A 12,327-nucleotide genomic window follows, 5' to 3' on the forward strand; every position below is an offset into this window, starting at 1 on the left:
CTCTGATGAAAGAAACTGAAGAAGACATAAACAAATGGAAAGATACCCTGTGTTGGTAGGCCAGAAGAAATAATATTGTTAAAATGTCCATTCTACCCAAGGCCATCTATAGATTCAATGTAATCTCTACCAGAATTACAATGGTATTTTTCACAGAAAAAGGAAAAAACAATCCTAAAATTTTTATGAAACCACAGAAGAGGCCAAATAGACAAAAAATCCCTGAGAAAGAACATAGGTGGAAGCACCATACTTCAGGTTTCAAATTATACTACAAAGCTGTAGTAATCAAAACACTATGATACTGGCATAAAAATAGACACACAGACCCATGGAACAGAAAAGGTGCTCAGAAATAACACCCCACCTATATCGTCAACAAATATCTGACAAGGGAGCCAAGAATACTCAGTGGGGAAAGAATAGCTTCTTCAAAGTGGTGTTGGGAAAACTAGATATTCATATGCAGAAGAATAAAATTGGACCCCTATTTTATACCACTCACAAAAATGAATTTGAAATAGATTAAGAACCTAAATGTAAGACCTGAAATTATTAAACTCCTAGTAGAAAACAGGGAAAATGCTCTTTGTCATTGGTCTTGGTAATAATTTTTTGAGTATGACACCAAAGTATTAGCAACAAAGGTAAAAATTAACAAGTGGGACTATCTCGAACCTAAAAGCTTCTTTGTACAGCAAAAGAAACAATGAACAAACGACAAGACAACCTATCATCTGGGAGAAAATATTTGCACAAGCATATATCTGATAGGAGGTTAATATCCAAAATATAGCAAGAATTCATACAACTCAATAACAAAAATATCTGGTTTAAAAAATGTGTGGAGTGAATGAAAAGACATTTTCCAAAGACATACAAATGGCCAACAGGTATATGAAAAAATGCTCAAGTTCATTAATCGTGAGGGAAACACAAATCAAAACCATAATGAGGGATGCCTGGGTGGCTCAGTTTGTTCAGCATCTGCCTTTGGCTCAGATCATGATCCCAGGGTCCTGGAATTGAGTTCCAATTGACTCCTTGCTCAGCAGGAAGCCTGCTTCTCCCTCTGCCTGCTGCTCCCCCTGCTGTGCTCTCTCTCTCTTTCTCTCTCTGACAAATAAACAAAATCTTAAAAAATATATTTAAAAAAAAACTACAATGAGATCTTACTTGATACCTGTTGGAATGGTTATTATTAAAAAGAGAAGAGAAAATAAGTGTCAATGAGGAGAAAGGGAATACTTGTGTCTGTTGGTGGGAACTCTGGAAAACATTATGGAGGTTCCTCAAAAAATTAAAAATAAAGCTACCATGTTATCAGCAATCCCACTTATATCCAAAGGATATAAAGAGGATATTGAAAAGATATCCACATTCTTATATTTATTGTAACATTATTCACAATAGCCAAGATATAGAAACAATCTATCAATGGATAAATGGATAAAGAAGATGTGGTTGTGTATATACACACACAATGGAATATTATTCAGCCGCATGAAAAAGCGTGAGAGAAATCCTCCCATTTGCAGAAACATGGGTGGTTTCTAAAGGCATTATGCTAGGTGAGTTAAGTCCAAGAAAAACAAATACTGTGTGATTTCTCTTATATGTGGAATCTGAACTCTTAGGAATAGTACAATATGTATCTATATTTATATATAGCATGTCTTCTGTATCTTCATCTATTGATGGACACAGGCTGTTTCCCTGTCTTGGCTAAGAAGTACCCCTTTCATATTCTTTTACTCCATTTGGAGTATTCTAGGTGAACCAATGCATCTCAAAAATTTTTTCCTTCCCTAGAGGGCTGCAGGGAACTGGCTATGGAGTGCTGGAAGGCAGGAACTTTTCTCAGAGGGCAGTTAGTCAAGTTGCAGGCTGAATGGCAATAGGGTTGATTTCCCAGTGATGCAGACAGGCTCTATCTGAGATGCAGTCCACAGACTCCTCCAAGAAACTATTGATCTGTTTTTTGGAATCTTGAATCTCATACTTTCAAACATCACCAAGTAATACAAATGACACAGATATTCATGCTCACACTAATACATACAAGAATTTATTGAGAAATTATTATGTGCTAGGCTCTAGGATAAGCAGTTTGCACACACAGTCTCATCGAATCATCAAAATAACTCTATGGAGAAGAGTATTGTATTGCCATAGTATTATAGCTCAGCAAGCTGAGGTGTTGAAAGGTTAGACAGTTGCTGAAGGTCATTAAGTCAGGGACCTAGGATTTAATCTAGTATGATTTCAGAGTTGGTACTCTTCATTTCCTACCTCTGCAAACACCACAGGGTTTTCTTTCTTAGAAATCCAAATACCTGAGTTTACTTCCTTTTACTCCGGACCAAAGTGTTTAAACCTACTTGACTAATGCCACTTGAGACTGAACTAATCTTGCTAGGACCTCAGTGAGGACTTGCAGGCAGTCAGGCCAGCACTGAGAGACATTCTGACTTCCCTTTAGTAGATTCGCACATTCAAGTCAATGAAGGGAACTTCAGAGCATATAGAGAACTCTTTGCTGTTAGGCTGGAGTCGCACCCAGGACCCATTAGGCTTTGAGGGGGCACAAGGGTTGAAATGAACCTATCCTAGAGGTTTGCTTTAGCCCCAAAGCACAACATTGCAAGGACAGCCTCGTTCTCACACCTTTAGGTCATTTGATATCTTCTAATTGGTTCAAAAATGGTAATTTACAGAGTCTTATAAAGCCCGGTAAATGATCAATGAGGAGAAGCATGGATCATTGTTAGTTCGTTGAGTATTGGGACGACTCCAGTCAATCCCTGACCCAAAGACCTGCAAGGGAGCTATAAAGTAGACACCAGGTGATGACAGAGACCTTCAAACCTCGGCAGGACACTTGCAACCTTTCCCTTCCGACACCATTTGGGTATTTCACTACCTCTTTCTTCCAGCACTATCCGGAGGTCTGAGCTCTGTCAGGGAAACTGGGAATGCACACGTGCTCACTGGGCTCATCCGCTGGGCTCAGATTTGCAGTTTGTCCAACTAGAAGGTCGAAGATGAAGTAGGAGGGGGAGAGGTTCTAGACATGAGAAAAACTCAGACTAAGGATGGAGGAATGGCTGGGAGCACAGGAGTGTAACATGTTAACAATTTTACTCATTCATGATTTCATGCCACTGACCATTTATCTCTAAGATAATGAACTTTGTATTGATTTTTAAGTGAAGCTCTATATTTATAGTCATAAGAGTAAAGTCTCTGAAAGAAATAAATATTACCAACCTATTGTAGGTGCAAGAGAAACATGTATCCGTGAAATGTTTAGAGTGGAAATAAAGGCGCTTTCATTTTTATATCAGTGAATCTATAGAACCCTTGGCAGTCACTTGCTTTGCATTGACTTGGGCACCTAGCATTGATCTGAGTGACTTGCTTTCCCTCTGCATTCCTTCTGTCATCTCTCCAAGGAATGGGGGTGATATGAGAGTGAATAAACAGCACGATAAGCAAGAACTCTGGAAGCAGCACTCAGCCTTCAAACTTGAAGATCTGATATTATGTCACGAAGTCCATGACACTTAGTTAATCACTTTTAATATGTATCTGAGCACAATGTAATAGCTTATCAGTGTCAATGGTGTAACTCATGAGAGTGAGTTAAAAATAGCACACAGGCTATTTATTATCCCGCCTTCACTGGACTGTGCATAACATCCTCAGATTGGCGTGACAGCATGCTGTCCTGGAACAATTCCAGAGAAGTCATTTCTTCATACTCTCTGCCATCAGAACATCCCAGAAAAGCAGAATTTCAGGTTCTGGTAATCGGATGCTGCTACTGTTAGACAAAGCTCAGAATTGGTGGGACTTCGAGATAAGGTAATCGAAACAAACTCACCGAATGTCTTAGGTTTATAAAAAGGTGAATCTGTCTAGAATATGCTGGGGATTTCCTTTTACATTACTCAGCTTCAAGAGAAAATATACCAAAAACACTTCTGTCCATGTTATGGATGAATAATGGTATCAAATGATTCAAGTATCTGTTTCCAATTTCATAAATTCAGAGAAGTTCTTAAGCCTCAAGTAGAATGAACTGATGATATTCACTCCAATTTTTCAGACCAAGGAGCTGGAGGCTACAAATAGCTCAGGATTCTCTCTGGCTCAGTGAGCTGCTTGCATTTAATAAAATGTTCAGTATTAAAAACATCCAAATGTGTGCTGATTTGAAACAAATCTAGAATGGCTGCCTCTAATCTTTGCCTTGTGCTTCCTACAGTGATTTTTTCCTTGGCTTTCTCTATTAGCTAAAGCTGGCACTGACCAAGATCTCATTGAAACAGGTTGGCACACAAGAGGTTCTCCCAGAGTCTTCCTCAATTTTTCTTTTTTTTAAAAAGATTTTATTTATTTATTTTGACAGACAGAGATCACAAGTAGGCAGAGAGGCATGCAGAGAGAGAAGGGGAAGCAGGCTCCCCGCCGAGCAGAGAGCCCGATGCGATGCGGGGCTCCATCCCAGGACCCTGGGATCATGACCTGAGCTGAAGGCAGAGGCTTTAACCCACTGAGTCTCCCAGGCACCCCAAGTCCTCCTCAGTTTTTCAATCTGTGAAATGAGATGCACATTTGAATAAAGGATTTTAACTAACAAAAGTCTAAAACCTCTAACCCTCTTATCTCCACCCTTAAAAAAATCATAAATTATGCATTGTCTTTTTAGTGTAAATATTTGTATATTTGAATTCAATCAGTTGATTTTAAAATATCTTTATTGAGAACAATCTGTATACCAAAATATATCCATTTTAAGTATATAATTGAATGACTCTCAGTAATGTTACAGAGTCATTCAACCATCCCCACAATTTTAGAATGTTTTCATTAACTCTGAAAAGATTCCTCAAGCCTATTTTTGTTGTCTTGCTATCCTTGCAGGAAATCAGTTGAGCATAATGTAAGGGTTCATTTCTGGACCCCCATTTATATTTCATTGACATACATGTCTATCCTCAGGCCGCTGCTACAGATTATGATTACAATAGCTTTGTAGTAAATTTTGAAGTCAAGAAGTATGAATTCTCTGACTTTATTCTACATTTTCATTGGTTATTCAGGGTTGCAGTTTCATATGAATATCAGGAGTAGTTTGTCAATTTTTGCAAGAGATTTTGAAAGGGATTGCATAGAATTTACAGATCATTGTGGGGAGTGTTTTCATGTTAATAGTAAGTCTTCCATTCCATGAATATTGGATGTCTTTTTGTTTCTTTAGATCTTCTTTAATTTTTTTTTCTATATTTTGTACTTTTCAGTGTACATCTGATACTTCTTTTGTTAAATTTATTCCTAAATATTTTCTGATGCTATTATAAATGAGATTTACTTCTTGATATCGTTGTCAGATTGTTTATTGGTACTATATAGAAATACAATTGTGTTTGTGCATTGCTTTTGTATTTTGCAGTTTGCTGAATTAATTTATTCGTTATAATATTGTGTGTGGATTTCTTACAATTTTCTATATACAAAATTATATCATTTCCAAAGAGAGATATTTTTACTTCTCCTTTTCCAATCAGGATAATTTTACTTCCTTTTCTTGTCTAATTGCCCTGGGTAGAACCTTTAGTTCTATGCAGAATAGAAGTGGCAAGACTGGACATCTTTGTCTTGTTGCTAATTATAAGAGGAAACATTTCAGCCTCTCATAGTTATGGATGATTTTAACTGTAGTTATTTTGTGGATATCCTTTATTAGGTTGAGAATGTTTCTTTCTATTTCTGATTTTTTAGTTTGTTTTTAATGAAGGGGTGTTCAATTTTTGTCAATTTTTTTTTTGCATTTATCAAGATGATGTGGTTTTTGTCTTTTATTCTATCAATATATTGTATTACATTGATTGGTTTTTGTATGTTAAATCAACCTTGCATTTCTGGAATAAATCCCATTTTGTTATGGTGTATAATCTTCTTAGATATTGCTAGATTCTGTTGGCTGGTATTTTGTTGAAGATTTTTCCATCTATTTTTGTAAGAGTTATCAGTCCATGGCTTTCTTTTGTTCCAAAGTCTTTAGTTTTGGTAATTCCATCCTCAGGTAGCACATTGGAAAATGTTTCCTCTGCTTCTATTTTTTGGAAGAATTTGTGAAGTATGGTATTAATTCCTCTTTCCGTATTTGCTAGAATTCACCAGTGAAGGCTTATGGACCTGGGTTTTCTTTGTGGTAAATTTTTAAATTATTTAGTCTCCTTACTTTAGATTTAGTCTCCTTACTTGGTTATAGGTCTATACAGATTTTCTATTTCGTCTTGAGTTAGTTTTGACTGAGGGGGTCTTACTTGGCATCAAGCTGTGCCACTTTGGAGGAAGAGTGGTTATAGGTAAAGTGAAAATACTCTTTTACATTCTTCAGTGAACCTGCTCTTTGACTTCTTACTCCAGCGATGTGCTAGAACTTCTCTGCTGAGCTCCTCCCACAAAGATACTCACATCCAGGGTGCTTGTCAAAACCGGTGCACTGTGGGGAGATGACAATATAAAATTCTTATTCTGCCATCTTACTGACATCACCTGGAGTAGTTTTTAAAGATTTTACCAGGCTTTAAGGTGATAAAAATATAGTCTTTGGAATTACTACTATATAACCCTGAGCTCAGCTTTCTTATCTCTTTTCTGATAATTTGTTCATATTTTTCTCTTCTGCTATTTTAGTTTTTTATGTAGTAAGCTTAGCAGTTAGGTTTGACTTAATCCAAAACCATGCCTGAAGTCTGATAAAACAGTATTTGCAAGCCAGGGATTCTTCTCCGCCACCCAAAGAGTGCCAAAGTTATACCTTCCTCCAGTTGCTCCTATTTGTGAAGGACAGTATAATTTCATAGGAGGTGTTAACAATTCTAAACACAGTGCCAAAGAAATTCATTTTACTCCTCTGTTGGGAGGTGCTGGTGGGGGTAGGGAACCAATTAGCAAGGAGAAAGGGGGTAATTATTAAGTGCATAAAAGTTTCCCAAATCAAATTAGCACTTAAACACAGAGGCACATGGACTTCTCATCTTTATACTTATCATGTGTTCTCTTTTTAAAATGCTGCGATGTTTCTATATTGAGATTTCATTTGTAATTGCAGGTGATTCTCATTCTTACTAGAAAAGTAAAGCCCTATCAGTAAATTCAGTAAATTTGGTAAGCTATTAAATTTAATCCTGGGAATTATCTTTTTATTATGGTTTCTCTCTTATTTTTCTATTTGCATTTTAAAAAAAGGTTTATAGGTTCTCCTTTTGGCTATTTCACTCTTCCTCTGGTTTTGAAAAATTCCTCCACAGGATATTGTAACACAAAGGTAATAATTTTGACTTGAGCCATCATTATGGAGTTCCTTAAGAATTTTCCATTCTTGGGGTGCCTGGGTGGCTCAGTGGATTAAGCCTCTGCCTTAGGCTCAGGTCGTGGTCTCAGGGTCCTGGGATGGAGCCCAGCATTGGGCTCTCTGCTTGGCGGGGAGCCTGCTTCCCCCTCTCTCTCCGCCTGCCTCTCTGCCTGCTTGTGATCCTTGTCTGTCAAATAAATAAATAAAATCTTAAAAAAAAAAAGAATTTTCCATTCTTTCTTAAATTTCTGCTTTTTGCTGGATGTTCCTAAAGCCTGCAATACAGAGTAACTTCCCTACCTATCCCCAGACTACTTTATTATAGTTGGAAGATGCTTCCCAAATAATTGGTATAGGACTGTTCATAGTGCTGCAAATGTAATTAATCTCTGCTGTTGACATACTTTCTTCCATGCTTGTAACTAATGACTTCCTGTTAGATTCTAATAAATCCATGACTAGATCTTTATTTGCTTCTTGATTTTTGCAAAGTCAGTGCTCCTCTCTGTGTAGTTCACATGCTTTCCGTGGACAGTAGGGCTGTGTCAGTGACACAATATGAGGTTACCTAAAGTCTCAAAAAATCAGGCATTAGGATCCTGTTGTCTTTAGATATTAAGTCATCTTGAAGGAAGAGCTCTTTTTTGTGACTTGACCATCTAATAGGGTTACACAAATGCCTTTCTTTTTCTTTCGGTCCTTGAGTTACCAGTAATCTATTTCTATGCACCCCTATTATAAAAAATATCTGCAAAGGATAGAGCTTCAAGAGGAACTTTTCTTAACAATCTTCATCCAGTCTACGGTTCCACTGCAAACTTTGTCCCAGTGTTTGGAGAAACCCCTGTTACTCCTGCCTACAGCATACTGATTCCTGAACAAGTCCTGTTCTCTTTTCCTTCCAGTGCCAGTTTTTCCTGGGAAAACACAGTGGTGAAAAGGGGGAAAGTGAGGGATATATGCTAAGGAGACCTTATATATCACTAAGTGCAACTTTCCTAGCTCCTGTTGGTCCTCTTTCCTGCCTCCAAGGGCCATCCAAAGGCTGAATTAATGGGTGACCATTATACTGCTCTTCCTCTCCATACCATCCTTGTTCTGCAGCCCAACATAAGCTCCCCACAGTTCCTTACACTCCTAGACCCTCCTGTATTCCTCTGGAGTCTTTCAACTGCAAATTAAGTGACCAGAGCAAACTGAGAAACAAAACTGGGTATTTAATTTACTGTCACAGGCCTGAAATGTACAAAAGCAATAGTTCAGGCCAGTTTGATCCAGGTGCTCACAATCTGTCATTTAAAATCTGCCTCTCTCCAATTCTATGCTCTCATTAGGATAGTCTTAATATCTGATGGTAGAACTTGGCTAAGCCGGCTGCTTTCCTCTTTTTAACTTACAAAGGCAGAAGATTTCACTTTCCCTTCCGTCATTGGCCTATAAGCTTATTTACCCTCACCTACGAGCAGGAAAATCTTCAGACTCACTGCTTAAAAGATGGGCAACAAATGTGTTGAGAGCATAACTAAGTTGGATTCCCCAAGGCATTTTACTTATTTATAGTTACTTAAAGTCCTACTTTGTTCCAAAAATTATGTAGGGTGAAAAAGAAAGACTTGTTTTAATGGCAGTAAATGTCAAAGTTCTTCCAAAATGGAATTTCAAATACTTTTTTATAAGCTAAATAGATTTCTGTAGATGGCCTGGCCCGATATCCAATCACCATTTTGATTATTTTCTTTAAGGGATCTGCTTCCCAAGCAAAAAGTGATTATTGATGGAATTTTTGGAGTACAGTCTGGTCAGACTTGCAGTGGACTGCCTTACTCTTTTTCATGTCAATGACTAAGTGAAATCTACTGGATAGTCTATGTTAGATTCTCTCATTATATTTGTACAGATGCTTGATTGAATAAGCACTTGGTCCCATTTCTTCCAAGTCAAATCCTTAGTCTGGATGATTCATATTGCTTAGTTTTCTAGCTAGCCTGCTACTTCAGTACTGAAATTTTGAACATGTGCTCATTTCTGCCAAAGTCTAAATGCTTTCTTCCCCCAGAATATAAAATACATGAAATATGTATTGTCCAAATACCCCTAGGCCTCATTAGCCTGTGGAAATAATGAATTTACATTAGAATTTATGCTCAACTCCTGCTGGGACATTGTCCTATCTGCCTAAGCAGGAAGTCAGCATCCCAGAAAATTCCCTTACCACTGCCACTCCACTACCCCTGAAAGTATTCTTGGGAATTCTTAGGGAGTATTTTTATGTGGAATCATAAAATCCATGTCTACCAGGAATCCATTCTCCCTCCAGATTTCCCTTTTTAGGACAGCAGGCTCTGGAACTGAACTATCTGGGTTCAAATCCTGGTGCCACTGTTTACAAGCTGTGTGATCTTGGGCAAGATGTTTAACTTTTCTAAACTTTAGCTTGTTATCTGGGAAATGAGGATTGTTTCTTTTTTTTTTTTTCATGGTATGTTAAGTTTAATTCAACTGGTTGCCAAATACTATGTATAGTACAAAAAAAAAATCAATTTTTCCATAATAAACTTTAAAAGTTATACACATTTATTCCAAAATGTTATCACTGATTATCTCTAGGTTGTAGGATTCTGGTATTTTTTTCTGCCCTTTGCTCTTTAACATTTCTTAAACTTTTAACAATATATGCATTATTTAATAACCACTGGAAATCAGAGCATATGATTTATTTAAAATAATCTAAGACATTTTGGATGCCGAACGAGAAAGGAAGTAAAAGAGTATTGATTAGGGGACCAATTTTGCTTTAGAAAGTCTTGTGGTTCATTCATTCTTTCTTTTTTTAATGTTTTATTTTTATTTTATTTTATTTATTTTTTATTATCATGTTCAATTAGCCAGCATATAGTACATCATCAGTTTTTGGTGTAGTGTTCAGCAATGCATTTGTTGCATATAACACCCAGTCCTCATCACCACACGTGCCCTCCTTAATTCCCATCACCTCGTTACCCCACCCTCCCAACCCCCTCTCTTCTGTAACCCTCAGTTTGGTTCCTGGAGTCCAGAGTCTCTCATGGTTTGTCTCCCTCTCTGATTTCTTCCCATTCAGTTTTCCCTCCCTTTTCCTGTGGTCCTCTGCTCTATGTTCCACATATGAGTGAAACCATGATAATTGTCTTTCTCTGCTTGACTTATTTCACTTAGCATAAACCCTTCCAGTTCCATCCATGTTGATGTCAACAGAGGGTATTCATCCTTTCTCATGGTTGAGTAATATTCCATTGTATATATGAACTACATCTTCTTTATCCATTGTTTAAAGATTAAGTGAGAGAATGCATTTGGAGTAGTTGGAGAATTCATGACATGTATTAGTGTTCCATAAACATTAATTACTGCTATTATCCACAGCATCTTCTGCTTCTTCTCTTTTTGAAGGCTCTTGCCCTGATTGAAGGGCATGATCCTCAAAATCTGCCAGCCTAGGAGGCATGAGAAGAGTCCTTAGTGTGCCATATGTTTACATCACCAAAATGGAGAGAAAACCCCTCCTCATCTTTGACTCAAGTGCTTTTCTTGGAGCTGGTTGGGGTCAAAGTGGCACAAGATCTCCTATTTTGCATCTCTTTTCTAGGCTCTAGTGCATCCAAAGCTACCTTTTTGCAGACACCCTCAAGAAAATGAATCTGTAGGACCCAAAGCCTCAGTCCAGATAAGGGTGAGGACTAAAATCTAATTCAGCCACATAACTTCAGTGACCTCACTTTACTGTCCGCCATGACCTCTACACACAATTTTCTCAATTGTACTTTCTACCTGTAATTTATTTTAATTCTAATTGTCTATATATATTAGGTAAATTAGTGAACTGAGTCCATGTAATTCAAGTCGAAAACATCTTATATTCCTTCTCACTTCTGTAGTTATGTCAGTGCACGTTATTTCCTCAGTCCTACAATGCATTCTGCTTTTGTTTGTTTTCAGAAAATGATATGTAAAAACAATTTAGTAAAGCAAAATAACTTGATTATTCTTAAGACAAAACAAAAGTCAAAATGAATTTAGTAAATACTATTAAAAAACTTTTTGAACATTTTTAATTTCAAAAAACTACTTTCGATTGATTTAATATTTTATTTATTTTAAGCCAGCTAGCTCCAGAACATATAATATGCTATTTTTAAATTATTTTAAGATGGCAAGAATGAATTGGACCCACATGAAATCTTTTTAATGTGTAACAAGCTACTATGGAAAATATTTGGAATCTGCTTTAATTTTTGATCTTATCAATTCAGAGGGGTAGTGTAATATCATGATTACAGGAGAATGTTGGGGGGCAGTTTGCCTACTTTAAATCCTGGCTCTATCTGAATGGGAGCTGTGCATCTTGAACAAGTTTCTTAACCTTTCTGTACTTCAGTTTCCCCATCTGTAAAATGGGGATAATAATAGTCCAGCTGTTACAGGACTGAGAATTAAAATAGTTAATATATATTAAGTGGTCACAGTGCTTGGCACGTAACAAACCCTCAATAACTCTTGGCTTTATAATCCATTATGTCAAAAACCCTGGACAAAAAGAACCTCATTTTGACTCATTTACTTAAAAAATATCTCTTGAGGATCCAACTCCATGCCAGGAACTGTGCTAGATTATGGACTAAAGCAATTAAGACAAAATTACTTCCTTGAGGAACTAATAGTCTTGTGTTTGAAAATTTTCAGATAAGTGCTTCCATTAAACATTTCATTTTAGAGAACAGCTATATTCATGAACTCAGCTTATGGAAGAGATGGCTATTTTTAAAAGGGAAAAGGTATCTCTTGTATAAATGTAGAATTAAAAAATTATATGTAGTACTCTTTTTCTTTCTTACCCAAAATATCTGAATTTCAGGCAAGTATGACTATGTCAATGAATAGCTTTAATGGGATCCAAGTGTCTAGGAAGAGTTAATGCAGCT

This window comes from Enhydra lutris, unplaced genomic scaffold (genome assembly GCF_002288905.1).
Source record: "Enhydra lutris kenyoni isolate GAN:26980312 unplaced genomic scaffold, ASM228890v2 scaffoldscaffold18, whole genome shotgun sequence".
Classification (NCBI taxonomy): domain Eukaryota; kingdom Metazoa; phylum Chordata; class Mammalia; order Carnivora; family Mustelidae; genus Enhydra; species Enhydra lutris.